Consider the following 25,012-nt stretch of genomic DNA (forward strand, 5'->3'; position numbering starts at 1 on the left):
ACGGGGGCAGGATCCGCCTCCAAGCTCCTACAAGTAATTGCCAGAGTTCATTTCCCTGTGGTCGCGAGGACTAAGGTGTGTGTTGTCTTGCTAGACGTTGCCCAGGGGTCATTCTTGTCCTCAGGGCACTGTTCTTGCCACACGCTCTCTCCATCTCAGCAGTCGAGAACCTCCCACAGATCCAATCCCTCATGCTTGAGTGCCTCCTACATTCCTCCTATGACACCCAGAGAAGCCCCCAACATAACATTCTCCGTGATGAGTTCAACCCCCCACGCTTCAGCGTCGTGCCTCATGGTCAACTGTGCCACCTGACGTCACTTAACCACGGGAGTCAGGACCATCGTTTTCACGGTCCTGGAGATGGTGCAGGTGTGGACACCAACAGGGCAGACAGTGCTGGGCGCCACATTAGGATCCCTGCAGCACACAGGAGGAGAGTAAGGAAGAGAGCAAATGAGTGAGAAAGACCCTCTGTGGCCTATTTCTGCATGCGGAGGAATCTCTATACCTATCTCCTGCTCACTCACTAAGAGATTCCTGAAAACCTTGAGTGAAAAGCAACTAAATGGGAAAAAATTCCATTCATCTTAATGAGAAAGTTTGAGATACATGCCGTCTTCATCCACAATATCCTTATAATTTTCAAAGATAGGAAATTACATTGATTGAACAATGAAAACATGTTTACATTAATAATAAATAATGGAAATTAAATAGACCTAGTTTGCATATATATATGATATAATGCAAAGAAAGTGTCTTTTTATTGCCAAAAGACCAAGGTAAAACTTCATTTTAGGTAGGACTTGGTGGAATAGGTGCCCAAAGGAATCATGCTTTGAAGAGTGCATTTTTCTTTCTGCACTATTTTCTTCAGTAATTTCTGAACCATTTGGGGGCTGAGGCATTGTTTATCTTGCACTCGAAGTTCTCTCACACCCACAAAAATAACAGTCGAGCTCAGAAAAACAGGCTGAAAGAGGCCTAAACTTGAAACATGACCGTGCTCATGGAAACAGGACATGCACAGGACGCACTGCGCATCCCCTCTTCTTGGTGCGAGCACACCAGGGAACATTTCTCAAGTTCACCCAAACGTGGCTCACAATTCAAACTTGCTCCTCTTGATATTTTCTGACTTGAAACTGTTGTGTTGGATAAATTGGAGAGTCTGTTTTTGCCTGAAACCATAGTGTCAAACTTTCACTTCTTGTAACCTATTTATTCAATGTGTTCGGGCACAAAAACATTGGTATTCAAGAGAGAAAGAAGGAGAAGGAGAATATAGTCCAAAAAGCAGCAAAACTTTTCAAAGCCATTGTGACAAAAATGGGTATAGAGCTACAACATTGTATACATATCTAATATCTAGATCTAGTCCTAGACAACATGGTACAGGGACCGTCTGCGATGTATGGGCTCATAGTTGGTTTCTATTTGTTGCTCACCATTGAAAAAAATCCCTCTTCTTTTGCATAATTAAATTTAAAATGATCACAACAAATGTCATAAGGAAAAATATGTAAGATTATATTTAGTCAGAATGATCCATTTGAAGGTCATTGCTAAGCAGGAATTTCTAGAACTAGTAGGAATTTCTACATTACTAAGTAGAAATTTCTAATTTCTTAAAAAATGAATGTAGAGCTTCAAGTGGGTGTTTGAAATTGCCTTCTACAAGTATTTTCACTTAAAAGTAAAGAAAATTTGAAGTACAATGTTATTTTCATATATCAGGCTAATATTTCCTACACTACGAAAGCAAAATAATAAAAACTAATTTTTAAAAATTGGTACAAAAATAGCGGTGAGGCTCTATACCCTTTCAAAAATATATTTTGGTAGAAACTCTCCGTTTGTGTGGTAGTGCTGTGTCTCTACTTTCCAAAGCTGTTTAAGGCACTTTGAAAGGACTTTGAATGAGGCAGGAAGGCTGTGAGCCCCAGTTTCCCTCGTGCTGTTTTTCCAAGTTAGTCTTTTTTTCAGAATTCTTCAGAATAAGTTTATCCTTCACCCAAGTGGACAAAAGAATATTTTTAGTGAAATCCCCTTTTACTAGTTCCAGGGGAAGAAAATATGGTTTTGGTAAGTACTATGCAAATATTCATACATCTAGCACATTTATTAAAGGTGTTTTGTGTGTCCTAGATAAAATTAAAATCCAAAATAAATGTCCTTGGTTTCAAGTCTAGCTCTTGTGAAAGGGATCAAGTCACAGTCTGCACCCTGTACCTTTTGGAGAAGTTGGCGAAGCTTTTCTCTTGGCTGCTCTTCCCCACGCTACATCGTGGTCTATTGCTTCAAGCATGGATGTTGACCACAGGAGAAGTTCTCGTGTGAGTTGGGAGACTCCTGGGTCTAGATGTTTTCTGAAAACACAGGTCAATGCCAACTGTTTCAGGAAGAACTCCCTCTTGCTTTCCCTTTGAGCAAAATGTGGGTATTGCCTTAAGCAACCTGATTCCCCAAGATTTTGTTTTTTAGGTGAAATTATTACTAAGAGTAGTTGTAGGACTTTTTTCTCAAAAACAATGACAGATCAGGAGGCAGTGCATTGTAATAATATTGTAGGGTTGAGTTCAGATATAGGCAAACCCTAATAACACTGGCTTAAATGATAGAAGCATATGGATTTTTAAAAAAACACAACTGAAGTCTAGCGGTCGGTGGTTTGTGGCTATATGGTAGAATCATGGTTCTTTGGGGGTTCAGGCTCCTCCCATCCCCAATACATTGCCTTCCCTTCATTTTCCAAAGTCGCTGCTATTGCTGCAGTCATAATGAAGAAGCAAGGGCAGAGGACAGGCAAGAGAGGCGTGGCAGCTGCCGCTTAGGAGGAAGGCTTCCTAGATTACTTCTGGTCACACCTAGAATGTAGTTAAATGGCCAGACACAACCACAGGGCGGGCTGGGCTGGGAAGTGTTTACCCGGGGCAGCTGTGTGCCCAGGTAAACCTTGGGGATCTGATTTCTGATGGACACGACAGAACGGACCCTGCTCCCTGTCACTAGCGGGAAGAGCATGCTTTGTATAGGCAGATACATGGAGATTCAAATCCAGCGCTTACTCATTGAGCAGTCTTGTAAAACCACTGTAGCCTCTATTTTAACATCTGAAAACAAGGATGATAGCACACAGCTCTCATGGAAGTCTGTCTAAAATACCAGGATCTCGGAATCTTGGAACATGCATGTTCAGAGAGATCCCCTAGTTAACACGATGACATTTCCAACATATTTAATATTTTTGGAAACAACTCTTTAATAAACTTTCTTCCAAGTCACATAAATCTCATTAAATAAGAATCTAAGGCTTTATACAGAGTGTTTGGATAGTGGATGTGAATTGAAAGAATAAATACATTTAAAGAAAACTCCCATGAATTCTATTAAAGAACTGTGTAATAAGTTTTTATTGGATTGAAAAAAAAAAAACAAGGAAAAATAACTACCCAGATTCTTTTGCTCTTTATTTTTTTAAAATAGTTTTGAAGAGAGGGCTTTGTGGCATGGTGGGTGAAGCTGCCGCTTGGGATGCCTGTGCTCCTTATCTAAGTGGTGGTTTGAGTCCTGGATGCTCTGCTTCTGATCCAGCTTCCTGCTAATGCACCTGGGAAGACAGCAGGCAATGACTCAGACAACCAATGCTTGGTTCTCTGCCACCCATGTGGGAAACCTGGATGGGGTTCTGGCTTCAGCCTGGCTCAACTTTGGCTGTTGCAGGCATCTGGGGAGTGAACCAAAGCACACACGATCTCTTTTTTTTTTTCCCTCTGTCATTGTATCTTTCAAATAAATAAATAAATAGTAAATACATTAAAATTATCTTGAATAAGTGCAGGCTCTGGGCTAGTCATTGAGAGAGGGGAGTGGGAAAGCTAGGTCTCTGCCTTCGTGGAATTTATAATTTGGAAATGGAGCCCTGCCTTTTCTCAATCTCAGGACACAATACCCACACTATACAGAACCCCGAGAGAATCTTTTTTGGCTGAAAAATCAAATCTGCCCTTACACAAATGTCTTCCTCCTATGGCTGTTGGCTGCTTTGCCGGCCATGTGATTCTCTGCCAAAATATAGCAAAGCCATAGCATTGCCAGCTCAGTTACTGTAGGGAGTCCTTTTGTTGCCCCATCCGTCTGTCCATCCATCCACCCAATAAAAAAAAGTCACGTGTTTTACAGTGAGGAACAAGTTGTGGTCCCATCCCTCTGGAAGCTCAGGGTGTGCTGGAGGAGACAGCACACAACCAGGTGGTTATAACACAAAGTGGTGGTGCCATGGTGGGCGGAATGGCCTGGAAGGATGGTTGCCATGGCAACAGTTATTCCCATATCTTGCTCCTTCCGTGATAAAGGACCCCATCTTGAAGGTGTTGGCTGGCCACACGCTTCAGAACAGGCTGGGATTCTCTCTGGCCACAAGGAGGGAATCTCCCAGTCCAAGTCCTCAGAGGTAATCTCATCCCCCTTGCCAATAACTGATTTACGTCTTTGCCTTGATGCTGGCCGACAGCACGTAGGAGGGCAACACACAGGGCAGGTGTGGGGACATTTCTCACACTTTAAAAAGAGAAGGGACATTCTCTCTCTATGGTGTTTTGGTGAGGACTTAACAGCTGTGGAAACTACACCGCTTCCAAGAAAACATAGATGCGAGGACGGAAAGCAGCGCATTAACAACAGCCCAGGAAACAGAGAAAAAGCTCGCGCTGTTGCGATTGTTGCTCTGAATCAATGACCTTGGTGCTTTCTGATCCGTGGAATTCTTGTCATCCAAAATTCGCACTCTCATTATTATATCAGCCTTTCTGCACGGTGCCTTCTGTTTCTTGGTTCTGTTGCTTGGCGTCCAGCTACACATACAACTAGGGCCTGAACCTGGTCTGCAAAGGAGCAGGGAAGCCTTCCTGCAGGAAAAACAAAACACCTGCACCAAGTAGAGGCAGCACAGTGATGGATTGACCAGGGTGGGGTCCAGAGAGTTTCTTCAAAGGGGGGAGAACCACATTTGCAAAAGCAGGACGCTGCACAGTCTGAGGGGGGAAAGCTGGGGTCAGGCTGAAGAAGCCACCATGTCCCTGTGTGCCCGATTCTGTAGGATATCGTATGCTGTGCTAACATAATCTATACTTTGCCCTAAAAGAAATTGAGGAGGCCCAGCTGAATTTGGAGACTGTGATTATGTGGATTGCAAAGCTATGTGACTTTAATATAATTTTACACCTTTCTCTTCAGGTCGTATTTACTTCATTCATACTCAATGTTATTACTGGTATAGTTGGATTTATATCTGCCACTTCACTTTTCATTTTCCATATGTCTCATTCTTTTCTGTTTGTTCCTCCCTGACTGCTTTCTTTTGCACAAAATAAGCGTTTTCTAGTGTGGTGTTTTAATTTATTTAATGATTTTTTCTCACCATGTTTTTGAGTTCTTTCCTTTGAAGTTGTTTTAAGGCTTGAAATGCACATCTTAACGCTCCAGAATCAACTGTGGATTTACACTGAATTCACCCCAGTGAGTATAGATATGTTACTCCTAGGTAGCTCCATCCCCGTTTTGCCCCACGTTGCGGTAGGAAGATTGAATCAAGAAAGATGGGGCTGGAACTCTGTGGCAATAATAGGGCAAGATGGCCTTTGGTGTGGGCTCCATCCTGCTGGAGCTGTGCTTGCTCATTGGTGGAACTGTGGGGCCCAGCGACAGTGGGATGCATAGCTGAATCTTGACTGCACTCCCACAAAAACCCCCAAGTTCAAATTCATATCTTTAACTGTATCTAGGAGGATTTTTTTTTTCTGAGTAAAGCGTTCCCACAAATGGAAAGAAAATCCCAATGCCATTGACTCACAAAGGACCCTGTAGTGGCATTTGCTGTTGACTTAGAAAATGCTGGACGCTCAGCACCCAGTTTCCTGTCTTTCATAGCAGCTCGGTGAAACTCCTCTAACCTCATAGACCTGCACAGTTCTCCTGCTTTGGGCAAGGCTGGCTCTACTTCTGGATGCAGGGAAAGCATGAGACTGGGCCTCAGTTCCTCAGAACTTTCCATGGATCTGGCCACAGCATTGGGGTCCCCATGAGAATCGATGGAAACTTGCTCTGGGACTTGGGAGGGGAGGGAAGGCATTTTCCGTACTGCTGAGCATGAGCCTGGAAAGGTATGAGATGGGGTTTTGGAGTCATTTTGCCACCAAGAGGTGAGAACCTTTCTGAGGATAAATGCAACACACAGAAAAGTAGAGCTGAGAGATGGAAGGGGCTGGATGGTGCTGTCAGGTTGCTGGATTCAAGTGTCCTAAAGCCAGCTCTACCTGGATGGCTTTCTGTTGGCTCAACCAGGTGAACCAGTAAAGTACCACATCTCTTATGCCACTTTTTGTCGTTTTGCTTGGTCGTGGCTAATGAATTACAATGGAGTCTTTACTGAGATGAACTTCTGTGTGTGTGCACATCCACACCTCCCCTCATCATCACCCACATCAACATGAACATCAACTCTACTATCACCATCACCATCATCATTGTTATCACCACCATTACCATTATTGTCATCACCATTGCCATCACCATCACCACTACCACCACCATCACCATTATCCTCATCACCATCACCATCATTGTCACCACTACCATCACCATTATTGTCATTACCATCACCATCACCACCACCATCCTTACTCTCATTTCTCCTCTTCATCATCTTCTTCCTCATCACCATCATCATCACCACCACATCACCATGATTCTCATTATCACCACCACATCATCACCATCACCATCACCATCACCATGACCATCACCATCACCATCACCACAACCTCAAATTCTCATGCAGTCTGTCCGACGTGCCAGGCATTGTTGTAAAAGCCTAATATGTATTTACTAATTTTTGCCACCATAACACCCCTACAAAGTAGGTTCTATCATTACCTCCATTTCACAGATGGAAACACTGAGGCACATCCTGGTTAAGGAACGGGTTGGCAATGAAGCAAGACAGTATAAGGAAGAAAACTTTCTTGTAACCTCCAGCAATGGCCAGGAGAGATCATTGAAAACATTTGTGAATACTTACTAAGTGCCAGGTAGAGCACTATTTGAAAATCCCACGTGTATTCTTTTGTTGTGTTCCTAAGAACCTCACAGAATTTAGGCATTCGCCCCACCCCTCTCTACAGGGGGGAAGCTGGGACACAGCCATGCTCCGGCATCTCTGTATTGTCTGTAGCAGAGCTGGGTACTTGGCAATAGAGACCACAAGGCCACGAAGCTGAAAGTATTTACCCTCTTACTTTTTACAGACAGCCTCTCCCAATCACCCCTTCAGTCGGAAGTGTGATTTTTGCTTTCATGTTCATCTCACTTTTGCTTCTCCGCATTTTTCTTTATAATTCTCGGTGTTGCTTCTCTGGTCCCCCTCAACACTTTTCCAAAGGCAGTACTGCAAATTAGCAAGGCCCATTGGAACAGTGAATTGCATCTTCTTACTTGCCAAGTTTCTGGGGGTAATGTATATTTTAAGGAAAACAAAGAATAATTTTTTTTCTGTTTAAAATTCATTTTGATTGCAACATTAACACAAAGCTAATGAAATTCCAAACTGAAAGAGATTGATCATTTCCTGGAGAGGCTGATTTAATTTTGGGGGTAGAAATCAGAAGAGTTGCTACACCTCACATTTGAGTCCCATCAAAACAGAAAATTCATCAACCCCTTCTGAATCAGAACTGAATAGAATCTAGTCCGACGAGCTGCTGAAATACCCCTGCAGAAGTCTGTTCTCAGCTCAGGGGTGCGGGGCCGGAGGTGGTCTTCACAGATTCATCTCTGGGCAGGCGTGTAAAGCTCTGGAAGGTGGGAGAACAGCGTTTAGCAATGAAGTGTTTAGTAAGGGAAGGGAGAACTCTGGGGCCCCTTTTCCGGTAGACAGCAGCTACGGTTGAACGTCTGTCTCCTCCAAAACCCGTGCCGGGGTTTCTTAGCCATCATAGTAAGAGCTGAGGCAGGCATACAAGGCGGCTTCTTGGAAAAAGGGAACGGCCTCACCAGACACTGAGCCTGGCCACGCCTTGGCCTTGGCCTTCTCAGCTTCCCTAGATGCGAGTCAATATCTCTCTGTCTCAGGGTTCTCCTAGCACAAAAGGGATGAAGATGGCCACTGTCTGGAAAGGCCAGCATAGAGCAATAGTGAGACAGGGCAAGGCCAACCCATGGCTAACAGGGCAGAGCTGAGAAATGCACCTGAGCCAAGGGTCCAAAATGTGTTCCCAGGCCGGCACCACCAGCCTTCCTGGGGACTCACAACCATCCCGTTACCTGGTACCCACCCTACACCTGCTCAACCAGACACTCAGGTGTGGGGCCAGGAACCTGTTTTTTTTTTTTTTTTTTTTTTTTTTTTTTTTTTTTTTTTTTTTTGACAGGCAGAGTGGATAGTGAGAGAGAGAGAGACAGAGAGAAAGGTCTTCCTTTGCCATTGGTTCACCCTCCAATGGCTGCCGCGGCTGGTGTGCCGCGGCTGGCGCATCGCGCTGATCCGATGGCAGGAGCCAGGTGCTTCTCCTGGTCTCCCATGGGGTGCAGGGCCCAAGCACTTGGGCCATCCTCCACTGCCTTCCCGGGCCACAGCAGAGAGCTGGCCTGGAAGAGGGGCAACCGGGATAGAATCCGGCGCCCCGACCAGGACTAGAACCCGGTGTGCCGGCGCCGCAAGGTGGAGGATTAGCCTACTGAGGCGCGGTGCCGGCCTGGAACCTGTGTTTTAATAAACCTCTGGATGACAGTGATAGCTCAAGTTCAAAGGCAGCTCCTCTCAACCCATGTTTCATGGTTCAGACTAGGAGCAAGGAAGCCTCAAGAGGGCCGGCGCCACGGCTCACTAGGCTAATCCTCCACCTGCGGTGCCGGCACACCGGGTTCTAGTCCCGGTCAGGGCACCGGATTGTGTCTCGGTTGCTCCTCTTCCAGGCCAGCTCTCTGCTGTGGCCTGGGAGGGCAGTGGAGGATGGCCCAAGTGCTTGGGCCCTGCACCTGCATGGGAGACCAGGAGAAGCACCTGGCTCCTGGCTTCGGATCGGTGCAGCGCACTGGCTGTGGCGGCCATTTGGGGGGTGAACAAATGGAAAAGGAAGACCTCTCTCTCTGTCTAACTCTGCCTGTCAAAAAAATATAATTAAAAAAATAAAGAAAGAAAGCCTCAAGAAAAAAAAACTCTGCTAAGACAGGATTGACATTTTCTGTTTGTTAGCTGTTGTATCTACTAATGATAGCTGGTATTTGTCTAATGCTCACTATGTCTCAGTGCATACAAATGTTAAGAGTTAGCATTTATTGAGTGCTTAATATGTAACAAATATCTTCTAACTGCTTTCTCCAACTATCAATTAATTTTGAGAATAATCGAATGAGGGACGTGCTATCATTATCTCCGTAATACAGATGAGAAAATTGAGGCCAGAGGTTTTACCTTGGACAAAAGGTTGTAAAGGCAGAGAAGAGAGAGTCAGGATAGGAGCCAGGCCATGAGGCTCCAAACCCTTCGCCTGCGACCACAGTGCGCCTCACTGACACCCTGATGTGCTGACTCATTTAATCCCCTCAACATTACTTAGAAGGTGAAATTCACTAGCAACATTTTACAGGTGAGGAGATGGTGGCTCTGAGAGTCAGCGTGTGCCCTGCATCCTACGGCTCGTTAAAGTCTCGCTGTTGGGCCATGGACTCTCCTCCTGCTCATCTTAGAGCCTTATGCACACCCGGTCTTCAGCGTCTACGGCAGTCAGCCACCAATCCAGAAGCCATGCCCCGTCCTGTTTAGGGGCAGCCCGAAGTGTTCTTTAGGGAACAGGAGGCAAGCGTCCTACATCCAGCCCCAAACTGAGCGAACACTCCCCAGGAGCCTCCTTGGAGCTTGCCGTCAGATGCAGAGCAGGCGGGATCTGATTCCAGCCTGACTCATTGGAACAGAGTTGACATTAGTAAATAAACTAGGAGGGGGTGGGGAGCAGGACATCAATCAGAGGATGTGGTCGAATAATCAGAAATAAGCAGAGTCCTTGCGCCTGGAGGAAATCAGCATGTTGCATTAACACTAATTAAGAAACACAGACTATCCAGCTAGATGAGACCGGAGCTTTGCGAACAGCACGGTGGTGCACAAAGCAGTCTGGCTGCCACCATGTTTGAGCGGGTTGGTCACAGCGTGGCATCCCAGGCCCAGAGCTTACCACCTGTGTGGGTATAGCTTTTGAAGCCTCAACTTGAACTTCACCAAAACAGAAAATTACATGAGATACCATGTAGGGTTACAGGAAGTATTGTGCGTTCAGTATTGATAGTGCACTGCGGTTTGAGTGGTCCACGTTCATGGTCTCCTTTTCCCTTCAACACAGCCCTGGGAGCAGGTGGAAGAGGAGTCATTACTCCATTTTCAGATGAGTAGACAGAGTGTGTCACAGCCAGGCAACTCCAGACCCCGCTTGCAGCCAGAGTTCCAGACTGGATCCAGGACAACCAGTCAAGTGGATCACATGAGATCTGGGTTTGGAATAGAGTAGAATGGGGGAGACAGGCGTCCTATTGGCAGAAGGAGCTCACGGCAGATGCAGTGTAGCTCTGGAAACAGCAGGATGAGGGATTGGTTCCTGTACCCGGCCCATGGCTGATGGGTGTGATCCTGCGGCCTGGAGTTAGAAGGAAGCTTTATTTTTTGTTCTTAAATACATTTTTATAAAGCTGCATTTAGTTTTTGAAAGGCAGAGCAACAGAGAGGGAGAGAGAAAGAGAGATCTTGCATCCACTGGTTCACTCTGCAAATGTTCGCAGCAGCCAGGGCTGGACCAGGCCAGTTAGGGGCCAGGAACTCCATCCATGTCTCCCAAACGGGTGGCAGGGGCCCAGGCTTGAGTCATTGCTGCCTTCCCAGGCACTTTAGCAAGAAGCTGGGTTGGGAGCAGAGCATCCAGGACTTGAACCAGCACTCTGATACGGGATGCTGGCGTGGCAGGTGGCAGCTTGGCCTACTGTGCCACAACACAGGTCTGGAAGGTAGTTCTCTGATCGTCTATCTTCCTCTTTCTCTGGTGGCCCAGGTCTGAGGTGCTGCTCTGGAATCCAGGCCTGGGACTACTGCCCCTCTGGTCCTCACCACAGTTCTGTTTGCACGAAAGTCTTTACATTAACTTCTCTTTGCCCCAAGCAGTCAGGGGGATTTATGCCAGAGCCCGAATGATGCCATGGGTATAGAGAAGTTGAAGCACTTCACTAACAAAGGTCAAATGTATGATAGTCCTGGTGATTTTTTAAAAAGATTTATTTATTTGAAAGACAGAGTTATAGAGAGAGGTAGAGATAGAAAGAGAGAAAGAGAGAGGTCCTCCCTCCGCTGGTTCACTCCCCAGATGGTGCAATGGCCCAAGCTGCACTGATCCTAAGCCAGGAGTCAGGAGCTTCCTTCAGGTCTCCTGCGTAGGTACAGGGGCCCAAGGACTTGGGCCGTCCTCTGCTGCTTTCCCAGGCCATAGCAGGGAGCTGGACTGGAAGAGGCAGGACTCAAACTGGAGCTCATATGGGATGCCGGCACTGCAGGCTGGGACCTTACCCTGCTGTGCCACAGCGCCAGCCCCTGTCCTGGTGATTTTTTCCCAAGCCCCTCAAATATTGATTCTCTCCCCTCTTGGCTTCTCCACCTTATTGTTGTTTTTTAAATTCACTTTCCTTTTCTGTCAAATAGGGATTGTAGAATTCACCTTGCAGGGAGCGCTGTGGAGACTGGATGACATCACAGCTGGTAACTTTCTAGGCTATCTGGACACTCCATGGGGGGGGGGGTAGCCATTAATAATAAGAGCCGGCTTTAGAAGAGAAAGAATCCGTCAGGGTGTGCGGTTGACACTGAGTTAACGAACATCCTCCAGCTCATCTCAGCACTTAAGGAAGAAGAGGTTTATTTCTCGCTTAAGCCCAGGATGAGCAAGGCCGTGTGGACTTCCCACAGGACTCCAGCGCTCTCCTTACGGCACGCTGAGAGAGAAAGCAGAACGTGCATTGAAGTTTTTTCTTTTCTTCTTGTGAACCAGTCTCAGAGTCTCACATTGTCACCTCCCCAGTAGCCTGTTGGTTGTATAGGTCAGCCCTCTGCATTCTTTTTTTGTTCTGTTTTGTATTACTTGAAAGGCAGTTAGAGAGAGAGACACACACACACACAGAGACAGAGGTCTTCCATCCACTCGTTTACTCCCCAGATGGCCACAGCGGTTGGGACTGGCCAAGCTAAAGCCCTGCACTTCATCCAGGTCTCCCACAGGAGTGGCAGGAGCTCAACTACTTGGGCTATCCGCTGCCTTCCTGGGTGCACTAGCAGAGAGCTGGATCAGAAGTGGAGCAGCTGGGACTGGGTGATCATGTGACATTATGATCATGTGACATCACTGGCAGCAACTTAGCCTGCAGTGCCACAATGCCAACCTCGGTGTGAGGCATTCTTTACACAGGGCGTGACCACCAGAGGGCAGAGGTCACCGGGGCCCAGGCTGCTGCCACAGGCTCTGCCTCTCTGACGTTCTTTCTGTAGAGTTCACTAAGCTTGTTTGGAACTCAGGACCGGGGCTTGCTCTTCCCTCCACTGGGGATGCTCAGAGCTGTGCTTCTTCAACGCATTCAAGTTTGGGCTCCAGCATCCCTGCCGTGGAGAGCCCCCTCACCCCCAGCACACCGTCGAACGCTTTCCCCCCCACCCCTTCATCTCAGGCCAGTCTCGGGCACGGCAGGGTATTATTTCCCTCCCTTCTGGAATCATCTTAGCAATTTATCGGTTATCTTGGCATCTCTCTCCTCCATGAACCCCAGTTCCCCGAGAGCCTGTGCACCTGCACTGCCCTGACCCACAGCTCGTAAACACCCGTGTGCCCTGCAAAGGAGCAGCCTCAAGCCTCCCTGGGGGAATGCCAAGTCCCTCCTATTTTCTCACACCCTCCCAGATCCTGGGCCTGCTCTGGGGTTCAGGCTGAGAGCTCTGCCTCACAGGGGCATCTTGGCATTCACTGTGGTGCAGCCCATGTGTCTGTGAGGTCCTGGAGAGGCTGCAGCCACAGCCCCAGCTCACCTTCCCAGCCCAGCAGGCGCTCTGCTTCTGATGGCCATGGTTTGCACAAGGCACTTCTAACTGCACAGTCCCACAAGGGCCTCTCGGCAAGGGACCCATTAACACTGGCCTAACCGTGCCCTCTCAGTTGCTGTGGCTTCCCCCAGCAATTAAAGAGGCAGCCCAGCCTGCTCACTTCCCGGCTCCTGCCCATCTCAGAGGCCGCCCTGACCTCCAGCGTGCCCCAGGCTTCCTTCTGCTCTTTCTCCACCTTTCCTGCACCTGTTCTCTCACCCGCCCCCTTCTCTCCCCTCTCCCTGTCTTTCTTCTCTCCCCCCTCCCTCCCTTGCTCCTTCCTCCCCCCTCCTCCCTTCTTCCTCCCTCCCCTCCTCTCTCCCCGTCCTCCCTCCCTTCCGCCTTCTCCCCTTCCTTCCTCCTCCCTTCCTCCTTCCCTCTCTCCCTTCCCTCCCTCCCTTCCTCTCTCCCTCCCTCCCTCCCTCCCTGTCTAATGGAGGTCGCAAAAACATGACTTCCCCCACTTCCCACCTCTCAGCCGTGGCTTCTGGCTCTACCCACGCCATCCCTGTCTCTTCCTGTGCCTCGCCTGCCTGCTTGCCTCTAAAGCTCAAATATCGAGGTGACCTACTTTCACTTTCTAAGTGGAGGCAGTGGCGCTGTGGGCTGGATATCTGGGAGGAATGGGCAGAGGTGTCCAGCTGGCGTGGTGGGCGCCCACAGGTCGTCTGGCCGGGCTGCTGGTGGCTTCTTGCACATAGGGTTTTTCAAAGCCTGGCACCTTGCAACACATTCCTGCCCCAGCTCTCTTAGCACCAAGGTGAACAGAAGGCAGGATTTCTATAATCAGAGTGCTCCACTGGCTGGTACTGAGGGCTGTGCTAGGCATTGCCATCCCATTAGTAACAGCTGTGCGCCATTTGCATGCACCATCTCACCTGAGCCTTCCCAAAGCCTTGTGAGATGATGATTTGTGCCCATTTCTCAGATGAGGAAACGGAGGCGCAGAGCAGCTAAGCTGCTCAGGAAATTCTACAACAGCCATGTTCCTGCTGCTTCTCAACTTAACACAACTCTGTGATGAGGATTATGATCCTTGAGATTCCAGATGTTGGGGTTGAAGATCACACACCTGTCACTGGGAAGCCCGCTACTCATACGCGGCCCCCCATGTGTGCAGTGCTAGATTGTAATGTACAAGAAGCTTGATACCATTTGCAAAATTATAAAACTCAATGTTCAGGAGAATGGCTTACGCACTCCACAAGCATTTCCTGTGCACCTGTTAGCATCAGCAGGGATGGGTAGATCCTCCGCCCACAGACTCTGCCCTCCTCTCTAGCTATGCACAGTTGCAACACAGCTTTGCATCTTCTCCCAGAAGGAGGTGGAGTATGTGTCCCCACCCCTTGAGGCTGGGATGCAAAACTCACAGAGCAGCTCTGCTCACTCTCGGGACCCTGGGTGCTCCTTGTGAGTAACCCCGAGCTGAAGACATGTGTCACTCAGCTAGCAACCAGCCAACCCCGAGAAACAGGCATGTGGCTGGCTGGCAGCTGACCGTCCATGGGAGAGGGAGCCCGGCTGAGCCCAGCTCAGATTAACAGCCCACAGCATCAGGAGCTAGACCAGTTACTGGCAAAGGGTGTCCCCAGCCAGCAGCAATGGCATCACCTGGCCACCTGCTAGATGTGCGTATTTTCTTTGTTTTATTTAGTTGTTTTAATTTATATAAGGTGATCAAATTTCATAGATAGAGATTTAAGAGCATAGTGATACTTCCCACCCTAACCTCCCTCCTGCCTGCGTCCCCACCCTCCGTTCTCCTTCCTTTCTTATTTAACTTTCAGTTTTTACAGTGATGTTCTTCCAGTTTGTTTTATAATCACAAGCTTAACCCTCCACCAAATAAAGACTTCAACAAGCAGTCAGTAGAAAAACCACTGTTCCGGCCGGCGCCGTGGCTTAACAGGCTAATCTTCCACCTTGCGGCGCCGGCACACCGGGTTCTGGTCCCGGTCGGGGTGCCGGATTCTATCCTGGTTGCCCCTCTTCCAGGCCAGCTCTCTACTATGGCCCGGGAGTGCAGTGGAGGATGGCCCAAGTTCTTGGGCCCTGCACCCGCATGGGAGACCAGGAGAAGCACCTGGCTCCTGGCTTTGGATCAGCAAGATGCGCGGGCCGCAGCGGCCATTGGAGGGTGAACCAACGGCAAAAAAAGGAAGACCTTTCTCTCTGTGTCTCTCTCTCACTATCCACCCTGCCTGTAAAAAAAGAAAAAAGAAAAACCACTGTTCCCCAAGAGTATAGAAAAGGGCTCTAAACAATAATCAAATCTCAAGATGTCAATTTCACACATACATTACTTTTTTGTGCTCTGTGTATTAATTGCCACAAATCAGGGAAAACATATGATATTTGTGTTTTGGGGACTGGCTTATTTCACTAGGCATAATGGTTTCCAGTAGAAAGGCACATTTTCAAGCTCGCCTGAAATTGCTCAAATCATAAACTTTGGGAACAGGCCCATCCAAGGGGTTCTTTTTTTAAAGATTTGTTTATTTATTTGAATTGTAAAGTTACAGAAAGGGAAGGGCAGAAAGAAGAAGAAGAGGAGGAGGAAGAGGAGGAAGAGAGAGAGAGAGAGAGAGAGAGAGAGAGAGAGAATCTTCCATCCATTGATTCACTCCCCTAAATGGCCATAATGGCCAGGGCTGGGCCAGGCTGAAGGTAGGAGCCAGGAGCTTCATCCAGATGAAGGTGGGTGCAGGGGCCCAAGGACTTGGGCCATCTTCTACTGCTTTCCCAGTCACATTAGCAGGGAGCTGGATCAAAAGTAGAGCAGCTGGGACTTGAATCGACACACGTTTGTGATGCCAGTGCTGCAGGTGGCAGCTTAACCCACTGCGCCACAGTGTTGGCCCCCAAGGGATTCTTCACCCATGTCCATCCAGGTGCTTCTGATTCATACTGCAGTTAGGAACCACCAGGTTAAATAATTTGTGTTTTTGAGCCACCGAACTTTGGGATGGTTTGTTACTCAACAGCAGCTGACACAGGTGGGGACAACACCCTTGACGTGCTTCAAATTCAGTAGGAGGTGGGGGTGGTGCAAGAGTTCGGCATAGTGGTTAGGACACTGCTTGGGGTGCCTGCACCTCAGATCAGAGTGCCTGCGAGTCCTGGCTCTGTGCCCCGTTCCAGCATCCTGCTAATGCACACCCCGGGGGGCAGCAGGTGACGGGATCCCTGCCAACGGTGTGGGAGATCTGGACTGGGTTCCTGGCTTCCACCTGGATGCTGCAGGTCAACCAGTGAATGGATGCTCTCTCTGTCTCTCTGAATGGAAGTTCTCTCTGTCTCTCTCTCTTACTTTCAAGTCTTCAACAAACCATGCTTTTTTTTTTTTTTTTTTTGGCCAGGCAGAGTTAGACAGTGAGAGAGAGAGACACAGAGAGAGTTATAGACAGTGAGAGAGAGAGACAAAGTTCTTCCTTTTCTGTTTGTTCACCCCTCAAATGGCCGCTACAGCCGGCACGCTGTGCTGATCTGAAGCCAGGAGCCAGGTGCCTCACCCTGGTCTCCCATGCGGGTGCAGGGCCCAAGGACTTTGGCCATCCTCCACTGCCTTCCTGGGCCACAGCAGAGAGCTGGACTGGAAGAGGAGCAACCCAGACAGAATCTAACGCCCCGACTGGGACTAGAACGCAGGGTGCCAGCACCACAGGTGGAGGATTAGCCTAGTGAGCCGCAGCGCCGGCCACAAACCATGCATTTAAGTTTAAGTGAAGTCAACAAAAAAGGAAATAGCTGTATGGATATGTGGATTTAGATTAAAGTTAGTCCTAAAATGTAAGTAAGATGTGAAAGATGTCCTCAGGAAAAAAAAATTAAATAAGAAACAAAAAAATGTGAATAAAACCAGCAGGGGAGATGACATATTCTTTAAAAGCTTGTAATATACAAGGCTTGATATTAAACTTTATACTCAGTATCAGATTATCCACTAATGGTGATAAATAAGATTTTAACTCATCTTCTGTGAGTGGCTATGGGCTGTTTTGTGTTTGTTCTTTTACTTACGCCTCCTAAGATCTCTGGGGCGAGTGCAAATATTACGTCCACTGTATAGATGAGGAAACTGAGGCCTAGAGAAGCTAGGAGGCTGGCCTGCGCTCACGTAGCCAGTGTCAGAGCCACACGTCGGGGACATGCACAAGCCCTTACATCTTCTTACCTGCCATGAGACCCGAACCCTATGTGTCACACACAGAGAAGGAGTGCTCCCGTGCCACCAGGCAGGGGGGATGTCACGGCAGAGGCGGTCCCCAGTTGACTCTGAAGGCCTGGTACATGGGGACATGTGCAGACAGAAGAGAGAACTTCAAGGGTGGGGACGAGCCACCCCCCGGGGAGCCGGTCCGTTCACGGACAGACTGGAGCGTTCCGACTGCGGCAGGGTTTAAAATGCAGAACACTGCAAAGGCTCAGCATTAATAATCCTGTCGGGCAGAAGGTGTGGAAAGGTTATTTGAAATATTAAATGATTAAGCCCAGGGAGCAGTCGGCTGAATTCTGGGGAGTATGGTCTGCAAACTGACCTCCCTCCGCCATTTGATTGTAAATGGTTTGAAGGGATTTGACCTGCAAGAGTAGGGAAAATACTGTGCTGCTGTTTTTAGTTTAATCTCTCAGTTAAATGTTTTATTTAGATTTTCTTTTCTTGAAGCTCACTGAAGGTAAGACCCTCCTCTTTCTCCTGTCCTCTCTTGGTGTCTCCCAAGTCAACAGGAAATGCTTAGCTGAGCAACTATTATGTGCCCAGCATTGGCCCTGATTACACAAGTCTAATCTTTGCTCCCAAGGAATTTAGCAATCATGTTGGACACTAACCTCTCAGGCATGAATTCCTACAACATTAACACTGAGAGAGGAGGGAATTCAGTGAGGACTGGAGACAGCAGGGGGACCCTCACAGGGGTCTGGTCATCTACAGGGGAGGGAACTCCATTCACACTTGATACAGGAGAACCGGAGAGTTAGGAGGGAATGCCTGTGCTGGAATTCCTGCCACTCCCACACTGTAACTCCGCCCCCTTCCCTGTCAGTTTAGTACTCCCACTTTCCCATGATCACCTGTGTCTCACGTGCACTCAACCTCATCCTGTTTGCATATTCAATTAGAGCACCACCCCCTACCTCATCAGAGTGGCTGACAGTATGGGAAGGGCTCTTTTTTTTTTTTTTTTAAAGATTTATTTATTTGAAAGATTTACAGAGAGTGGTAGAGACAGAGAGAGAGAGGTCTTCCATCCGCTGGTTCACTCCCCAGATGGCTTCAATGGCCAGAACTGCGCTGATCGGAAGCCAGGAGCCAGGTGCTTCTTCCAGGTCTCCCACATGGGTGCAGGGGCCCAAGGACTTGGGCTATCTTCTACTGCTATCCCAGGCCATAGCAGAGAGCTGGTTTAGAAGAGGAGCAGCCAGGACTCGAACCGGTGCCCATATGGGATGCCGGCGCTTCATGCCAGGGCTTTAACCTGCTGCGCCACAGCACTGGCCTCTTCCTTTGCTCTTGATCTTGAGGGTCCCTCCCTGGCCTCCCTCCACCCACTTCCTCATAGACAGCTCTCTGGCCCACTTATGACAGGTGTCTCTCCTTGTGGAGTGGCCCACACTCTTATATGGATATGTGTTCACACACACTCTCTTTTAAATAAATCCTGCTCTCACTTGTGCATGGTACTTATGCCTCTGCTTTGAATTCTTATCTCTGTGAGGGCAAGACCCTGGAATAAAGAATAAGATGCACAGGCCCATTACAATACTGACATTCTGTCTGAGTGGGCCAGCCTTAGCTCCAACTGGAGAATGTTTGCATCCAATTTAGAAGAACTAGAGATGACCCTCTGCCTAAAAATTTCTTAGCATATTTTAAATCTGAGATGGCAAATGTGTTCCCCTTTTGGGTCAATTCTGCTTGGAGTGCTATCTTAAAAGGGATTTTGAGGGTCTGCTGGTTTCAGAGGAAGTGAGAGCTGGGATCAATTGGTTATGTCTGCCACAGGTATGGAAGGAGCCAGGGAAGAGCATTCTGCACGTGTGCCTTTTCTGTGCCACACTTTTCTCTGTGAGTGACTATAAAGTCTCTGTTTCCATGTACCCAACTAGCTGAAATCTTTTTAAAAATTTATTTATTTTGTGTTTTGATTGAAAGCTAAGAGACAAAGACAAAGATAGACAGAAAAGGATCTTCCATCCACTGGCCCTTTCCCCAAATACCTGTAATAGCCAGACCTCCCTCAAGTCAAAAAGCTGGAACTCAATCCTGGTTTAACACATGGGTAGCCAGGGACCCAGTCACTTGAGTCATTATGGCTTCCTCCAAGGGCCTGGTATCGGAGGCAGAGGTGGGACTTGAACCCAGGCACTCTGATAGGGGATGTGGGAGTCCCCAGTGGCATCTCAGCTGCTGTGCCAAACGCCCACCCACAGAACTTTAACTGGACTTCACACCCTGCTGTGGCCGTTTAAGACAGAGGCACACAAAGAATTTAACATACCAAATATTTGAAATGAGTTTCCTGGTACAATCTGCTCAGCAGTTAAATTTTAGCCCAATAGCCTATGTTTTATGTGGAAGATTATAAATTGATTGACTTATAGTCTGAGAAATGGCCCAGACACGAAATAATAAACTGAATTAAGAACAAACCGTCCACGTAAACACTGTGTCGTTATCTGCTGAAAAGATAGGGTACTTCAAAAAATTTAAGGAAAATGGAATTAAAAGGTAAGTTTATTTTGGCACAAATTTTTTTTGAAATCCATGCAAACAAAGGTCTTCAGAAAGTTCATCAAAAATGCGTAGTATGGGAAAACTATGAGTAGATTTCAAAACATTTTTGCAGCCAAACAAACTTATATTTCCTCCTATTTTTTATGAACGTTTTGAAGAACCCTCGTTCACGCTGTGGGCCGAGGGTGTACCTGACTCAAGGAGACAGTCATTTAGGGAGGTAGCCGCTTTCCAGAGCACCACCAGCTGGCTCTCCTAAGTGTGATTCTAATTAACTTTCGACAGCAACTCCGGTTTTCAGAGACGGAGATCAGGGCGAGCGTAGGGCACACGGGGCCGTCTCCTTCCCGAGTGGACAACAGCAACAGCAAGAGGACTCCGGGTGAGGCCAGCAAGGCGTCCGTGCTGCACAGCCACAGCTCCGGCAGGTTCAGCCTCTGCAGTGCAGTGCAGGTCAGCCCCTAGCACCCGGCTCTTCTGTTGAGGTGCTTCCAGTTTAAGCCAAGTTCAAGTGTCAATTTCAGTTCTGTTCAGCACATTCTATTTATTTATTTGAGGGAGAGAGTGAGCGAGAGTGAGCGTGTGCCTCCAACCACTGATTCACTTCCTCAGTGCCCACACTGGCTGTGGCTGGAGCCGGGACCCAGGAACTCAGTCCTCCCCCATGGATGGTAGGAACCCAACTCCTGGAGTCATCAGCACTGCCCCCTACAGGATGCATTAGGAGGAAGTGGGAAGCAGGTGTTAGAGCCAGGAATCAAACCTAGATGCTGTGATGTAGGACATGGGTATCTCTACAGGCGTCTTAACCGTGGGGTTGAGGGCTGCCCTAGCAAGGAATATTTATTTAGCACTTACCAAGCGCACCAGTCCAGGCTCCCCAGAGAAACAGAACTCAGGGAACGTCTATGGGTTTATGATAAGGCTCTGGCTCCTGACATAGTGGAGACTGAGACAGGAAGGGCCATGCTGTAGTGCCAGAGGACAGGACAGGGATGATGTCCCAGCTCAGGCAGGCAGGCTGAGAGGGAGGGAACCCTCCCTTTCTCCTCCTCTCTGTTTTATCCAGACCCTCGGTAGACTGCTGGATGTCCGCCCACGCTGGGGAGGACCCTGAGCTGGACTCAGCACACGAATTCCAGAGCTGATCTCAGCCAGTGACAGCTTCACAGACCCAGCCCGAAATAACCTCTGGACACCCCGTGACACATAGAATGAACTGTCACACCCAGGCTCCTGCGCTGTGTCCAATACTGAAGAAGTGGAGAGAAACCAGGAGTCCCTTATGCTGGTGAGCTCTCAGCCCCGTGGGGAAGGAGACTGAGCACGCTGTCACCACGGGCTCATGTGAAGGTAGACGCAAAGGGCTCCCGGGCTAATCCAGGCTCATCCAGGCACAGCCCGGAGCACTGTTGCTGGAGGAGGTGATGTTAGCACAGAGCCTGGAAGGATGGGTGGGAGCTGATGTGGGAATGAGTGCAGGAAAGGTGTCCAGGGAGAGAAGACAGCGAGGCTGAAGGCACAGAACGGGAAAAGCCGGGAGAAAGTGGGAACCGTGACCACTTTCATATTGTTAAAAAGAAGAAGTGCCAGGCTGTGTGGGGTTGGCAAGCAGGCTGGGGAGCTCGAGAGGACTCTGACGGTGGGCCAAGGCTTTGTGTCTTTATCTTTAGGGTGATAGACACCCAATGAAGGGCTTCAAACCTGAGTTGTATTTTCCTTTTAGCTAAATCACTCCTGGAAGCAGTGCAAAGGAAATGGGAGAATATGCATGAATCAGAAACACCTCCTTCCCGGAAGGAGATGGGGAAGAGCTAGAACAGTCAAGGAGATGGCCCCCGGGGCTTGGATCTCTGCACTGAATGCTAAACACATGGAGCAGCAAAGGACTTTTAGTTGCATCCCGGAGGGTTTGTGGCTGTAGGAAGAGATTCAGATGAGTTGAAGTTAGATGCAGAATTTGATTCTGAAGATATTTTGTAAAAACTAAAATTGGATGAGAGATATCTGAAAGAAACCTGGGTAGCTGAGCTCCACCTTCATGTCCCAGGATGTTTGTAAAGAGCATTGCTCAGATAGTCCCCAAAGTGGAAGCTGTCTCAATGTGCCTCACCAGCAGACCCAGTAAATGCATTGATTATTCATACAAAGGGAAGCTACACAGCATTGGAATCAACCACAGCTCAGCACAAGAGGCAAGACCCAAGAGAACCCATACAGCATGGTTACACGTGTATAAGGCTCAAAAAAGGCAAAATGAAAACTCCAGGACTTAGGGTTGTAAAACCATCGAAGGCAAGAAGGCGTTCCCTCAAGAGCCTGGTGGGGGCAGTAGAGAGTCCTGATGGGGAAATGACTGTGGGATTCTCTGAGGCTGACAATGTCCTGTTTATAGATTTAGGGGATGGTTACCCCAGTATTTGCTTACTGAGTATTTGTTAAGTAGCACTCATACATTCATGCTTTTAATCTACTTACATAGGCATATTTCAAAATAATCATTTTCAAATTAGAAATTTTGTTGAGGACATTAACTAAACATGTATTTGGGGTTAGGGATCCCACAAAGTGCAAGGCTGTTTTTGTATCTTTCAATCTAGACCCAAATGTGTGTCACATTTGTTTATCATCACTGACTCGTTTTGCTGCCGCATTTTCTTCCTTAACATTTGTTCAGGGCACACACACACACACACGCACATACAGTGCGTACGAACCAAGGAGCTCTGGGGGCACCACTGTGAGACCTCGGCTAGAGAATTCTAGAATTCCAGACACCAGTTGGGGGCAGCTCGGTGAACCCAGGCATGGTGCCCAAGAGTCTCACTCTAAGGTGCATCCTACAGGTTCCCGCTTCCAGAGACGACAGATGTCAGAGCTCTAAAAGGAAAACAAGTTCATGCTCACCCCGTGTGTCCTGGGGCGGGGAGAGAGTGTGATCACCCCCATGTGGAACCACTGCTTCAGAGCGCCTCTGTGTAACCCAAACAAGATGTGACCCACATCCAATGTTTCTTCCTTTTGTTTTTAACTAATTTATTTGTTATTATTATGTTTTGTGATAGCATATTTTAAACTTACATTATAGGCTAGCACCATGGTTCACTTGGCTAATCCTCTGCCTGCGGCACCGGCACCCCGGGTTCTAGTCCCGGTTGGGGCACTGAATTCTGTCCCTGTTGCTCCTCTTCCAGTCCAGCTCTCTGCTGTGGCCCGGGAAGGCAGTGAGGCCCAGGCCCTTGGGCCCTGCCCTCACATGGGAGACCAGGAGAAGCACCTGGCTCCTGGCTTCAGATCAGCGCAGCGCAGGCCATAGCAGCCATTTGAGGGGGGTGAACCAACAGAAAGGAAGACCTTTCTCTCTGTCTGTCTCTCTCTCTGTCTAACTCTGCCTGTCAAAAAAAAAAAAAAAACAAACTTACATTATACTCAAAGGCTTAATGGCTCTACTAAATAAAGAGTTCAATAAATGAAAAATAAAGACGATTGTACAGCGGGAAAATAGGCAAGGGCTACAAAGCCAAATGGAAAGGCGTGCCACTTCTCTCATATAAATGTTAAAAGTCCCCAAATCATCAGGACTACAGCAGCATGTAATTCCTATCAATTTGTTTGACAAAAATTTAAAACAAAGTTTGACAGAATACTGTATTTGCAGCAAAACTGATACACACGGCGTTTCTTTTTTTAATTTTAGCTCCCACATCTGAAGGAGAATAGGTGGTAGGCAAACTTTCTGTCGCTTCTTTCATCCAACCTGGATGGTCCCAGGTCATTGCAGGTGCTGCCCTGGAAGGGGAAGGCTGGCCCCAGCCCAAGTGAGTCTTCAAGGAGAGTGCCCCAGCCCAGTCTCCCTCTGGCTTTCTGTATCAAGATGTGATCCTCCCACATCATGCTCATCGTAGTTGTCCACCACGATGGACACAGCCAAGAGTGTTCTCACCAGAGCTGAGTCACGGCCAGCGCCACACCCTTGAGCCTGCAAGAGTGGGAGCTAAATAAGCCTCTCACCTTCATAAGGAGCCAGATCCAAAAATTGTAATTTTTCTAATAGCTTCACTAGAATAGTTACATTAATAACATATATTACTTGATCCAATAACATGCAGAATACCCACGTCACTTTGAGATGCAATGAGTGCAGAATTGGAGATCCTTACATTCTTTTCATTGTAATAATCCTGGAGGCATTTTGCATTCACTGTGCATCTCAACTTGAACTTGCTCCTTTTCAAGTTCTCAACAGCTCTCATGCCTCCTGGCTACCATGTTGGACCATGAGGTTTCAGAGCAGAAGCCCTGTGAGAGTGGGAACTCCTGTGTGTGTGTGTTAACATTGTTGTGTCTTCAGTACCTAATATAGCACATAGCACACAGTAAGCCCCTCTTAGTCAGATTTGCAACACTATAGGAAGATACCCGAGGATGGCTCCTTATGAAGGTGAGAGGCTTATTTAGCTCCCACTCTTGCAGGCTCAAGGGTGTGGCGCTGGCCGTGACTCAGCTCTGGTGAGAACACTCTTGGCTGTGTCCATCGTGGTGGACAACTACGATGAGCATGATGTGGGAGGATCACAACTTGATACAGAAAGCTAGAGGGAGACTGGGCTGGGGGACTCTCCTTGAAGACTCACTTGGGCTGGGGCCAGCCTTCCCTTTCCAGGGCAGCACCTGCAATGACCTAGGACCTCCAGCCAGGCCCCACCTCTTGCCGGTTCCGCCACCGTCCAGTATCACCACCCTGGGGACCGAGCTCCTAACACCTGGATCCTTGGGGAGGGATGCGGGCAAAGAGCATCCAAGCCTCAGCAGTGTCCTCGTGGAAAGTTTAAAATAAGTAATAAAATGAATCTCCACTTCTACTTATAAAAGAGAGGAGCAATTAGGACAGGGGTAGGCGTTTGGCCTGGCGGTTAGGGCTCCCTGTGGGACACCTGTGCTCCTTCTTGGAGCGCCTGGTTGGAGTCCTGGCTCTGCTCTTCAGTCCAGCTCCTTGTTAACGCACATCCTGGGGAGCAGGGGTTGATGGCTCAGGTGCTTGGGTCCCTGCCACCCACACGGGAGACCTGCATGGAGTTCTGGGCTTCCGTCTCTGAGCTTTGGCCTGGTCC

This window comes from Lepus europaeus, chromosome 21, assembly GCF_033115175.1.
Source record: "Lepus europaeus isolate LE1 chromosome 21, mLepTim1.pri, whole genome shotgun sequence".
In the NCBI taxonomy this organism is placed as follows: Eukaryota; Metazoa; Chordata; class Mammalia; order Lagomorpha; family Leporidae; genus Lepus; species Lepus europaeus.